Source organism: Chiloscyllium plagiosum, chromosome 13, assembly GCF_004010195.1.
Source record: "Chiloscyllium plagiosum isolate BGI_BamShark_2017 chromosome 13, ASM401019v2, whole genome shotgun sequence".
In the NCBI taxonomy this organism is placed as follows: domain Eukaryota; kingdom Metazoa; phylum Chordata; class Chondrichthyes; order Orectolobiformes; family Hemiscylliidae; genus Chiloscyllium; species Chiloscyllium plagiosum.
This window is the reverse complement of record NC_057722.1, coordinates 71,110,235-71,120,835: the sequence shown is the minus strand read 5'-3', so window position 1 is coordinate 71,120,835 and position 10,601 is coordinate 71,110,235.

Genomic DNA, 10,601 nt, shown 5'->3' with positions numbered 1-10,601 from the left:
AGGAAGTGGGAGGATTGGAAAGAGAAGTTGTTCAGAGTGAGGACCAGTTCAGTCAGTCGAAGGAGGGTGTCAGTGGAAGGGGACTGGTTGGTTCGGCGGGAAAGGAAGAAGCAGAGGGCTTTGAGGCCTTTGTGATGGGGGATGGAGGTGTATAGGGACTGGATGTCCATGGTGAAGATAAGGTGTTGGTGGCCGGGGAAGCGAAAATCATGGAGGAGGTGGAGGGCATGGGTGGTGTTCCGAACATAGGTGGGGAGTTCTTGGACTAAGGGGGACAGGACCGTGTCAAGGTATGCAGAAATTAGTTTGGTGGGGCAGGAGCAAGCTGAGACAATGGATTGGCTGGAACAGTCAGGTTTGTGGATTTTGGGCAGGAGGTAGAAACGGGTGGTGCAGGGTTGTGGAACTGTGAGTTTAGAGGCGGTCGATGGGAGATCCCCTGAGGTGATGAGGTTATGGATGGACTGGGAGATTATGGTTTGGTGGTGGGAGGTGGGGTCATGGTCAAGGGGGCAGTAGGAGGAGGTGTCCGCGAGCTGGCGTTTAGCCTCAGCAATATACCCGTACCAACCAACCCAACCGCCCCGTGGCTGAACACTTTAACTCCCCCTCCCACTTGGCCTCCTCCATCGCCAGATCATGGCAACATAACGCCTGGAGGAAGAGAGCCTCATCTTCTGCCTCGGAACCCTCCATCCACAAGGGATGAATGTAAATTTCTCCAGCTTTCTCATTTCCCCTCCCCCCACCTTTTCTCAGTCGCAACCCTCAGACTCAGCACCGCCTTCTTGACCTGCAATCTTCTTCCCGACCTCTCCGCCCCCAGCCCCTCTCCGGCCTATCACCCTCACCTTAACCTCCTTCCAACTATCATATTCCCAACACCCCTCCCCCAAGTCCCTCCTCCCTACCTTTTATCTTAGCCTGCTTGGCACACCCTCCTCATTCCTGAAGAAGGGCTTATGCCCGAAACGTCGATTCTCCTGTTCCTTTGATGCTGCCTGACCTGCTGCGCTTTTCCAGCAACACATTTTTAAGCTCTGATCTCCAGCATCTGCAGTTCTCACTTTCTCCTACACAATTTAGCATAGCTAATTCACCTAACTTGAACACCTTTTGGATTGTGGGAAGAAAGCGGAGCACCCAGAGGAAACCCACCTCAGGTCTTTGCGCAAGCATGACCCCGACCTTCCTGTAATTGGTCATTTTAACAGAGCATTCTGCTCGCATGCCCATGTGACTGTCCTCGGCATGCTGCAGTGTTCCAGTGAATAACAACACAAACTGGAGGAACAACTTCTCATCTTCAGACTAGGCACTTTACTGCCTTCTGGACTTAAATGTTGAGTTCAACACATTCAAATTGTGAACCAGCTCCCATTTCTTCCCTTTCTTTTAGCTTATTATCATGTCCTCTCTTCCCTCCACTTCCCCCCTGCCCCGCCCTACATCCCAGCAGGACTGTCTGTCCTTTCCTGTCTGGCAAGAGATATACCATTGTCCTGCTAATCTCACATTCCAATCACTTAATCTGAACTATCAACATCTTTTCTCCCTACACTCACTACCCACAGGCCACTCCCGCCATCACCCCCCCCAACCAAACAAACCATAGCATAAATGCTGTCACCTCCACATTTCACTTCAGCTCTGAAAAAGTAATCTAGATTTTCTCTGTGGATATTGTCGGACCCACTGTGATCTCCAGGTTTTACTGTTTTTAGTAAAGTTGGATTTATGTCACCTTGAGAAATCAAAGTACTTGTTGTTCACAAAACATAGGGGGCAATGGACCTTATCCTTCACAATTTTCGAAGATCTACCTTCAGAATCTAGGGCTATGATTCTATTAGTTAGCTCCCTCCCTAAGGGGATAGCTATCTCTTCATAAAGACTCTTCCAAAAAGGGGACCAGTTAGTCTGCTACATTTTCCATTTTCAGACTAAGATTGATTATCTTCCTCTCTTATCAGCATTATGTTCAATTATATACAAAGTTAAATGCTGTAGCAAAGATTAAATGGCAGAAGCGAATCTCAAATTCTTCCTTGACTTTATAGTCAAAATTGCATTATTTTTCCATCTTCGGAATATTGTCCATTTTAAAATCTTCACTGCTGCAAAACACTTCAAATGAATCATCACGATTTGATACCTGGAATACTTCCTGCATATTTCCTGCACTCCAATCTTGTACAAACTTCAGTAAATCGCAAGCATTTTACACTCACACAATCGCACAACACGCTTGTGTAAGATCATGTAAAATCCAAGAAGTGGGCCATTCAGCCCTCTGGAACCTTCTCCATCATTCAATAAGATCATGGCCTCGCCTCCTCTTTCCCATCTGCTCCTCATAACTATTGCCTCTCTTCTATTATTGACTCTTGCTCCTGTAACTACATTGGCTCTGAGTTCCTTCTTCTTTCATGTTCTCTTGTGCACTCATCACTCCATGTCTCAGTCAATGTGCTTAGATATGTTAACCTCCAATAGCACAGCACGTCTTCTATCCATTGCTCATCATCCTTCATTAATGGTCAATTCCAACAAGCCCCTTCCTCATCATTCTTTGGCACTCCCTTCCAGGACCACTGTATATTGATGCTTCTCATCCTTTTGGAGACTGTTCTCTCATTTGTTTCTAGGGCCCATCTTACAGCTCCATATCCCAATATTGTAACAATATTCCAAGTTTCAGAAGTAATGCAGAACACACCCAAGGACTAGTTAGGAGCTCCAATGACAGGCCTTAACTATAGGACTCAGATACAAACTCAAAAAAGAATGCAGATTTCAATACCCAACATTCCCAAACATCATTGCTCAGGCTGTTCTTGTAACCTTCCCCAACACTGCAAATTTTCCAACTTACCACTGCTACCCCAATTCTGAATCTTGGGTATTCCTGTTGTCCAGAGCTTACATACCTGCCTACATCTCTCCTTCACGCTACCTCTTTACCTTCATCTCTCTCTCCCTCTCTCTTTCTCTCTCTCTCCTGCTTTTACGAAACTTTTACCTTCTGAGTAAGCTGTTGATCACCTAAGGCCTTCTTCTGCAGCTTGGTGACCATTTGTTTTTTGACAACAATCTATGAAGCAGCTTGGAGGTTTCACTACTTTGAGGGGTCCAGATAAATTCAAGTTTCTGTTGGTGCGTACAGGAAGTTGTTTCCACTGCGTAAATGCAACTTCCTGCACGTGACAGTCATAGAAAATAGGATGAGGAGCAGGCCATTTGGCCCTTTGAGCCTGCTCTACTGTTCAATATGATCGTGGCTGGTCACAAACCTCAGCGCCCTGTTCTCACTTTCTCCCCATAACTCCTTTTTGAAAACATTCAATAATTTGGCCTCAACTGCTTCCATACTCTCCAGTGAAGAAATCTCTCCTCATCTCAGTGCTAATGGCCTATTCCTGTACGTTTAGACTGTGATCTCCTGGTTCTGGACTCTCTTGTCATTGGGAATTGCTTTTCTGTGTTTACCCTGTCACGTCTTGTTAGAAAATTTGGTAGATTTCTGTGAGATCCCTCCTCATTCTTCTACAATCCAATGAATATATCCTAACCAATTGAATGCCATAAAAGAACATTCAGTCTAATAAAGATACATGGAGAGACAAGAGGCAGAGAAAATTTGGTAGATTTCTGTGAGATCCCTCCTCATTCTTCTACAATCCAATGAATATATCCTAACCAATTGAATGCCATAAAAGAACATTCAGTCTAATAAAGATACATGGAGAGACAAGAGGCAGCAGCCACTTTTGTTAACCATTTGGGTTGACTTTTCTTAATCCGAATTTTATTTTTCTATATCCCTGAATCTTTCTAGCAAATTTCTGTTATTGTAACTTATCTGCCACTTTGGTATTCCCCGTTGTATATTCTTCTGACTCTGCTTTTAATGAACTCACATTTGTCTTAGTCCAATATTGCATTATTAAATATCTGTACAATCATTTACAGTCTATTTTTATGATTTTTGCTGGATTATATTTGCATTATATGCTTTCTTTCCTTGTCAATTTCTTTGCTGAATTCTAAAAAAATTCAAATTGTCAGCCAAGGTTTGTCACAATGGTAGCAAGTTTCGTATTCTAACCATTCTCTGAATTCCCTATTGAATTATTACTTACTATTTTTTTGTAAAGTGACCCACAGTTCTGACCTTATCAACAGGAAATAGCTTCTCTATGTCTACCCAATCAAACCCTTTCTTAATCCAGTCAGGTCATTCCACACTTATATCTTCCACAGCCCACACACCTAAGCATCTTCTTTCTTTCCTACTTTCCACATTTTACTGCACATATGCAACCAGTTTGTTGCTTACATTAAACCATTAAAAAAAATACAGTTCGATGAGTGCAATGCTGCAACTCTTGCACAGACACAGATCTGCAATGTGTTAGCCGCTCTTATAAACAAATACAAAATCATGAGGGTTTGCTTGTAAATAACATGGTAACAGCAGTCTATTGAAACAGCCAACTCAAAGTCTTCAAATTTAAATATGCTCTTGTCAATATTGCATGCAGCAGTTGGCCTGATCAAAATTATCAAAGCTATGCAGGACAACTCAAAATTCTTTCATAAAATACCACTCCCTCTTACACTAGTTGTAAATGCTCCATAATTCAGTAAGAAGTCTAACCTCATGAGGTTGACATGTACCCATAAACAATTATTACCTCCATGAGTTAATTAGTGGAATGAACAAATCAAGAGCCATGGCCATGATTGGCCATAAGTCATGTAATTGGTCACGTGGAATAATATAACTTATGGTCTGTTTTTTACCAGAACATTCTGTAACAATAGTTAATTAGGATGGCCTCTCTCTGCTAGGCAACCATCCATAACATTCTGTGTTACGATGTTATAGTGGACACCACTTAATACAAACCATCTTTAAATAAATGTTCATTTATAGTGTACAACACTCATGCTTAATTTCAATTTTAAAAATGCAACTGAATATTAAAGTCATAAAGACATAGAGTTGCACAGCAGAGAAACCGATTCTTCAGTCTATTTCATTCATGCCAACCAGATACCTTAAATTAATCTAGTCCCTTTTGCCGGTATTTGGCCCATATCTCCCTAAACCCTTCCTCTTCATGTACTGATCCAGATGCCTTTTATATTCTGTAATTGTACCAGCCTCTACCACCTCCTCTGGCAGCTCATTTCATACACGCAACACCCTCTGCATGAAAAAGTTGCCCATTAGGTCCCTTTTAAGTATTTCCCCTCACCTTAAACCTATACCCTCTAGGGCTTATGCCCGAAACGTCGATTCTCCTGTTCCTTGGATGCTGCCTGACCTGCTGCGCTTTTCCAGGAACACATTTTCAGCTCTGATCTCCAGCATTTGCAGCCCTCACTTTCCCTCTAGTTTTCCCCCCTACCATGGGGAAAAAGTCCTTGGCTGTTCACTCTATCCATGTCCCTCATTTTATAAAGCTCTATAGTCTAGGGGAAACAGCCCTAGCCCATTCAGCCTTTTCCTCTAACCCAAACCCTCCAACCCTGGCAACATCCTTGTAAATCTTTTCTGAAGCCTTTCAAGTTTCACAACATCCTTCCAATAGGAGGGAGACCTGAGTTGACCTTGGTTCATTAATTCAGGCAGACGGGTTGAACCGAAGGGTCTGTTTCCATGCTGTACATCTCTGACTCTGATTTGTCTCGCAAAAATATTTACAAATTTCAGAAATTCTCAATTGACTCTGCACTCACCAAGTAACTTTACAAGTGAAAGAATTCCAAGTTTTCCACTGTCTGTTGTGAGAAGAATTATTTTGTCACTTTCCTGAATGTTCTAACTCTAATATTAAGGGTATGGCTTATTATTTAGGATTCCTCAGCCAGAGAAAATGGTCTTTCTCAATCTACCTAGCAACTCATTTGAGCATTTTAAACACTGGAATAACTGATTTCAGGCAGATACCCAATCACCTGACGATGTCAAATCTTGCCATATCCCAATGACATTCGAAGATATTACCATCACTGAATCTCCCACTAGTTAACAGCCTTGTTTTACTGTTGATCAGAAGCTGAACTGATCAAATCAAATGAATATTTTGGTTTCAACAGCAGGTCAGAGGCTTGGAATTCTGCAGCAAGTAACTTGCCTCCAGACTCCTTAAAGACTACCCACTACCTGTAAGGCACTAGTCTGGATGGTTGCAGCCCCAACATTACTGAAGAAGTTGGATACCTGGTCGAAGCAGTCCATTTGATTGGCCAACCATTCCCCACCTTCATTGTTCACTTCCTTCACCACTGATGCACAGTAACATCAATGTGTACCATCTAAACAATATACTGCAGCAATTCAATAAAGCTTCTTCAACACCACCCTCCAAAACTATGACCTCTCATCTGGAAGGTGAAGGGCAATAGTTGTATGAAAACATCCCGTTCAGGTTCCCCTTCAAGCCACTCACCATCATGAGTTGAAAGTATGTCGTCTTTCCTTCAGTGTCACTGGGTCAAAATCCTGGAACTGCAACCCTAACAGCTTTATGAGATTACAGCAAATGAAGAAACTGGCTCACCACCACCTTCTCAAGGACAACTAGGGATGGACAATAAATACTGGCTCATCAAGCGATACAGCATCCAATGAATGAATGCATAAACCATCCAGTGATCTCAACTGACCTATCAATACCAGATGTATTAGGTTAAAAGTTGAGCTCAAAATTACATAGAACAGTAGAAGCCCTTCAGCCCTTGATGTTGTGCCGGCTTTCTATCCTACTCCAAGAGCAGACTAACCTACAGACCCTTCACTTTACTAACTTGCATGTGCCTATCCAAGCGTCGCTTACATGTTCTTAATGTATCAGATTGAGAATGTACCCCTTCCAGCTCCATCTTAATTTAGCCCCTTCCCACTCTCCCTACCTCTGCCTCATCTTTGATGGTTTGCATTGCCCTTAATGGGCTAGGAACTTAAATTTGAAACACAGGTGATTTACTGTTGGTGGTTAATACATGCAGAAGAACCACAGTGATTTAGTGATGGGAGGTTGTGTTTTGGTCATGTTCATAGCATCCAACCCATGCAGTTAGAGGCTATTCAGCCCATCAAGTCTGTCTTAACAATTCTGAAAAGCATTCCACCCAGACCCAAGCCCCGTAACTCCACATTTACCATGGCTAATCCACCTGGTCAGCACAACCCTGGACAATGTTGGGCAATGTTGCATGGCCAATCCACCTAATCTGTGGACTGTGGGAGGAAACCAGAGCATCCAGGAGAAACCCTCATAGACATGGACAGAATGTGCAAATTCCACACAGTCACTTGAGCCTGGAATCAAATGTGGGTCCCTGGTATTGTGGGGCAACAGTACTCACTGATGTGCCATGTATATCAGCACTTCTAGATATGAAAACAGAGTGAGAATGGGACAGTCTGTGAGAGTAGTCTGACACTTGTACTGTATAAATGCTCTCAAAATGTTGCTGTTTATTTAGTCCTACTCCTTAATTCCAAGACTGAAATGTTCTTCCCAATGTTACAAAGGTCCAATTACAGGACACCAAGTAGAATGCATTGTTATTGAGTAGGAGTATCCTAGGCTGTACAGCTTAGTGTTGTGTGTTTACTGATTTGAGGTAATGGGATATCGAACCAAATCTAAATAATAGACTCAAAGAGAAACTGCTGGAGAAACCCGCAGATCTGGCAGCATCTGTGGAGAGAAAGCAGAGTTAACTTTTCAAATTTTGTGATCCAGATTTCGAAACATTAATTTTGCTTTCTCTCCACAGTTGATGCCAGACCTGCTGAGTTTCTCCAGCAATTTGTTTTTTTTTAATTTCAGATCTTCTGCATCTGCAGTTTTTGCTTTGTTTTATTTCAGTACTAAATTGTGGACTCATGGTTTGATTCAGGTGAATTTTGGGCCCCAAAATATTTTGCCTTTTATGACAGTCAGGTTAGAGCTGATGTGGAAGTGAAAATGAGAGATTCTTTAACTGAACATACTTTCCCCAGAATACTATTTCCCTTTTTAACTGCAGTCAAAATAACAGGAATTCATTCTTGGCCCAATATCATAAACCATAAAATACACAGGTCACTGCAGACAACTGAAAGACTGTTCTGGTTTATATTTCCGACTGCTCCAGTTTAATAAGTAATTTACAACAGAGATGATAAAATGTCATTGTGAATCTGCATATAAAAGGAAAATAGTTGCTTCAGGTTGTTTACACAGAGCTTTTTTTTTAACTTTGAACGGGATGAAACTTTCCATTTAGTTAATGGTGGGCATTTAAGCACAATGGGGTGATGGATTTGTACAATAATTACAGTGGTCACTCCCAATTCATGTACTAGGAGTAAGTCAGGACTGCAGATGCTGGAGACCAGTGTTGAAGAGTGTGGCGCTGGAACAGCGCAGCAGGTCAGGCAGTATCTGAGGCGAAGGAGAATCGACGTTTCGGGCATAAGCCCTTCATCAGGAAATTTCCAGCTCTTCAGATACTGCATGTCCTGCTGTGCTTTTCCAGGGCCGCACTTTTCGACTCAATTCATTTAAAACAGACCAAAAGCTGAGGTGAAAGAAACCCTGGTGGAGGACACCTTTGGGCGCCTGAGTCTAAAGTTATCTATATCTTTAGAAGTATGTGATATTTATCACATCCTGTGGTATAAGAATGTAGGCATTAGCAGTCAGCAATAGGGCTTTCAGCCCAATAAGCCTGCTCGGCCATTCAATAATATGGAGGGTGATCTGGTGTGGCCTCATCTGTGCTTTCCTCTGACCCCCATAATCCTGCTCTCCCTTTGGGATCAAAAATCTATCTCACACAACATGAGTAGCTTCAATAAACCTGCCTCCACTGCTTTTTGAATAATAGAATTCCACAGACTAACAACCCTATGGAAGAAAGAGTTCTCATTTTGTCTGTCTTGTAATTTCCACCTTAAATTACACTCAACAATATTTACTGACAAAAGTCAATCAAATTTGTATTTGAATGGAATCTGTTTCCACCGAGGAGATTGGTTTTATGCACTGACTACTCACTGGAATATCATTTCATCAATCATTTAAAGATTTTCCCGCTCAAGTGCAAACCAGGCATCACATTCTATTGTTGCGGACAAGGTTAGACAGTTTCTTGTAGTCTATATCATCTCTTCCCTGAGGCAATCTAGTAACAGCAATCCCAATAGCTCACAATTGTGACTTTTCCAGTTACCAAGGTGGCTGTAAAAATCTAACCACGGTTTCATTTAAAGGTGCCATGTACCTCCTGCCTCTTTTTCTCCTCCTGAGTGACGGTCTGCAATATTCCATTCTTCTTCACCTGAAGGGAAAAGCACAACTATTATTTCTAAATACTACAGTGACCAGAAGAGTACAGCAGAAAACTCAACAAGAAACCTGTGTCAACATCCACTTGTCTGGATGACTGCAGCTCCATTGACAGTCTGGAAGCTCAGTACCATCCATGACAAAGCAACGCTGCTTGTTTGGCATCCCATCCACCACCTTCAACATTCAGTCCATTTGCCACCAATGCAAAGTTGGAGCAATGTGAACCATTCACATTTCAGCATTCTGTGACACCCCTGGCCAGTCTCATGATCTTGACCACCTCAAACAATATTGAAGGCAGGTACACATCAATACTGCCATCTGCCAATTCCCCGCCAATGCCAGATCCACCCTCGCTTGGAAAAACATCGCTTCTTCTTCAGTACGGTCAGTTCAAAACCTCACTGCACTACACACTCTTATGTGGATCAAGGTGACAGCTAGCCACCACCAACTGAAGGCAGTTAGGATGGACAATAAATGCTGACTTTGCTAGTGACACCCATACCTTCAAACGAATAAAAACTAGAAGGTTTGTTAAGATTTACAAAACTGGGGAAAGTGAGAACTGCAGACGCCGGAGATTAGAGTCGAAAAGTGTGGTACTGGAAAAGCACAGCAGGTCAGGCAATGTCCGAGAAGGAGAGTCAATGTTTCGGGCATAAACCTTTCATCAGGAAGGGGAGGTGGGGATGCTGAGAGATGAATGGGATGGTTGGGGTGGGGGAAGGTAGTTGGGAAGGCGATAGGTGGGGAGTGATGATGATAGGTCGGAGCGGATAGGTGGAAATAATGGTGGACAGGTAGGACAGTTCAAGGCAGCAGTGCCAAGTTAGAGGGTTGGATCTGGGATGAGGTGAGTGAAGGGGAGACGAGGAAACTGGTGAAATCGATGTTGATGCCATGCAGTTGGAGGGTCCCAAGATGGAAGATGAAGCGTTCTTCCTCCAGTCGTCAGGTTGCTAGGATTTGGCGGTGGAGGATGCCCAGGACTTGCATGTCCTTGGCGGAGTGGAAGTGGGAGGGGGAATTGAAGTGGTCAAACAACCAATCACAAGACATGAAGCACATTAAAGCCTCAGCTGAACTCTAAAAGGATTCAGTCTGGATTGAACCTGCAGACAAGGGTGTAGATTGGGGAATTGCAAGCCTAAAATAGGGAAAATCTTCGAGGAGAAAGTGAGGTCTGCAGATGCTGGAGATCAAAGTTGAAACTTTATTGCTGGAACAGCACAGCAGGTCAGG